We start from the raw sequence: 3,182 nt of genomic DNA on the forward strand, positions 1-3,182 counted from the left end.
CCTCAGGATGTTTCCCTGAAGCCAGCTCACAGTTCATTTGGGTTCAGAAGGAGCAGAAGACCAACAAAAGAGAAAAGTTGTGTCGGTATTCATTACAAAACAAATACAAAATAAGTCAGAAAACCACTTGTAAAAAATTTTCAATGCCATAACGAATACAAAACCAAAGTGCTCGACTCTGGAGCAGTCAACCTGCCCGGAACATAGAAAAGCTTTAAATACAGGTTTCACTTATATACAAAAGTCAGAAGCATTTTAGGACCACCTTCAGTTTATATGAAGTGTTCAGGCCTGGCCAGAGGTGCCCTGTGATGTCTGGGCAAGGCTTTTTTTTATTCATTCCCTCACCCTCGAGACGGCACCTCTGCACAGGATCTGGAGGAGCTAAAATGAATGAGCAGGAGCATGCACAGCTTAGTGACTGGTGCTCATCCTTGGAAGGTCTCTCAGGAGCTGTGGGGGTCAGCCTGCCAATGAGGCACTCGAAGACCCCTGGTCCCAGCAGCCAGCAACCATGGCGGTGGGGCTGCTCCACACCGGAGTGTCACCTCAGAAAGCCAGAGCGGGCAGCGAGTGAGCCCAGGGAAGGCCACTCAGCTTTCACTTCCCTTCCAAGTGGAAGATAGCGGGGATGGGAAGCACAACTGTCCCCATATCCAGAGCAAGGAGCAGCTCACCCCATTCCAGGGCTTCCAGGGAAACCAATGAGGCTCAGACTCCTGCCTCCCAGGGCCATTCTCACTGCCCGCCACCAGACCTTGGCTCAAGGAGATCCCAAGCTGGCCTTGTCCAGCCAGACCTTGCCCTCCACACCCCTAACCAGGACCTTTCCTGCCCGTGCCGGATTCTGTGCCAGGCCAGGGTGAGCAATGGGACGCTCTGAGGATCCCTGCAGCAACTACACGCTGCTGGCAGAGGTGGTAAGACTTGAATGCAGGATGTCCCTGTTCTCCGTTTCCTATGAACTGGTCTGCCTGCACAGCCCCTTCTGGAGAGGTGGGCTGAGGCTCTAAAACCCCTGTAGAACAAACTTGGGGCTTGAGCTATGACAGCCTGCCCCAGAACCAAGCTGGGTGGAGAGCGAAGTGTCTGGCAAAGTCAGCCCCTCCCATGCTTCCCCACCAAACTGTCAACTGCACTTGAACCTTCGTGACAGCTCATTAAAACTGGCAAATCTCGGAGTGCTAAGCTATGTGCTCATGCTCCCCTTCATGACCTACAATGCCTACCTCGCCCTGGCTGTGTTGGCAGGGGCTGGCACAGGATACTTGATGTTGCGCCAGAAGAATGCCAGGCTCCTGGACCTGGAATTGGCAGAGAATTCCTCTTTCTCAAACACCCCCCTCTCCCTGTCTGCAACAATTTTATCACCTGGATTTGATTCACACTCTAAGCTGTGTTGACTCCGTCTCCCTACTTTCTGATGGAAAGCTAAACCTAAATTGCAATTAAAAAAAAAAAAAAAAAGCTTGAGTATCTGGGCTCTAATGGGGGGGGGGAATTAAATAAATATAAAACTGGTGATTCTCTCGCTGTACTTCTTTTTTTTTTTTTTTTTTTTTTTTGGGTCACACCTGGCAGTGCTCAGGGGTTACTCCTGGATGTCTGCTTAGAAATAGCTCCTGGCAGGCACGGGGGACCATATGGGACACTGGGATTCGAACCAACCACCTTTGGTCCTGGATCAGCTGCTTGCAAGGCAAACGCCGCTGTGCTAGCTCTCCGGGCCCTCGCTGTACTTTTTTTCATGTCGGTTTTGGGCATCTGACTGCAAAAACGTATGGTGGGAAAGGAAACTCAGTTTTACTTTGTCCAGTGCAAATACTCAAATATTGGGAATCTACTATTTAGAAATGCCACCACACAGCCCCTGGGCACCCCTCTGTGCTGAGTCCTACCTAGTACTCAAGCTTTTTGGATAAAGATGCAAACAGCTCAAATAATGAATTGGCCCATTAATCTCATTTCTCTAGAGCTTATCTAAAATGCTGCCAGTGCCTGCTCCTGCCCAGGCGCTGAAGGGAGGGCTGGATTCACGTGAGAGGGGAAGCATCTTGGAGGTCTCGAGCAGGATGACAAAGAAAGACCCCAAGACAGAAGGCACAGAAGACAACAGCCTGGAAGATTCCCGAGATGGGCAGGCCAAAACAAGCCTGTGGGGAAGAAGCGACCTGATAGGGAGTAAAATGAGAGAGGAGTTGCTTGGTGTAGACAGAACAGTTATGAAGAGGATGATGGAGAAGAGGGTCGAGAAGCAGCCCAAGGACATTAAAAAGGAAGATAAGCAGAAAGAGGGGCCCCCAACAGCCCCTGCATAACCAAATCAGGAAGCCGAGGGATGGAGCAGACTGTGGTCATAGGTTGAAAGGCAAGTTGGTCATCAGCCTGATAGACCGCCAGCAGGTTCACAGAGAGAAGCTTGCAGAGCTTGCAGGACCGCAAGAGGAGGGACATACAGTCCTCCAGGGTCAAGGAGCAGCACTACGGCCCGTGGTGAGACGATGCCTCCTGAACGGAGGGCAATCACTGGGTGGCCCTGGAGGACTAGTGCCGGCCCGGCTTCTCGCAGCCCAGCCACCACAGCTTCCATGAAGTCGACCACCGTGACCGAGGCCAGTACCAGGGACGCCCAGCTAAAAGATAAATAATTCACGGTCTATGTTGGCAGAGAGAGAGAATGGCAGTACTACTTGGACGACAGCCACAAGAGACCTGACCATTAGAGCCAGGATTCCTAGGAGGCCTCTGAAAGGAGTGGGCACAAAACAGTGCGTGGCTTGACGACCAGGAGTGGAGTGCTCCTGGCCCGGTGCTCTGGACTTGGGCACGTGGGCCGTGACTGTGCCAGGTGCCAAGGTGGCGAGAGGGACATATCACTGCCCATGGACCCTAGACAGATGGCCAACCATGGTGGCACCTCCATAACTTGACAGGCCCCCTCGGTGCCCAGCAATGACCTAGAAGGCAGAGGACTGGCTGGCCAGGACTGGGGCAGTGAGGCCCACCCCTTCCCCTACCCCCACTTCACCCAGCACTTTTAAGCCCCCCAGGGGCTCAAAAACCAAAGACAAACCAGAAATGAAAAGAAAAACAATTTTTAAAGGAACTGGGTAAAACACGTCCCCAGTGTCCTCTCTAAGCAGGCTTAAAAACCAACCAACCAACAACAACAACAACAACAA

This window comes from Suncus etruscus, chromosome 17 (genome assembly GCF_024139225.1).
Source record: "Suncus etruscus isolate mSunEtr1 chromosome 17, mSunEtr1.pri.cur, whole genome shotgun sequence".
In the NCBI taxonomy this organism is placed as follows: Eukaryota; Metazoa; Chordata; class Mammalia; order Eulipotyphla; family Soricidae; genus Suncus; species Suncus etruscus.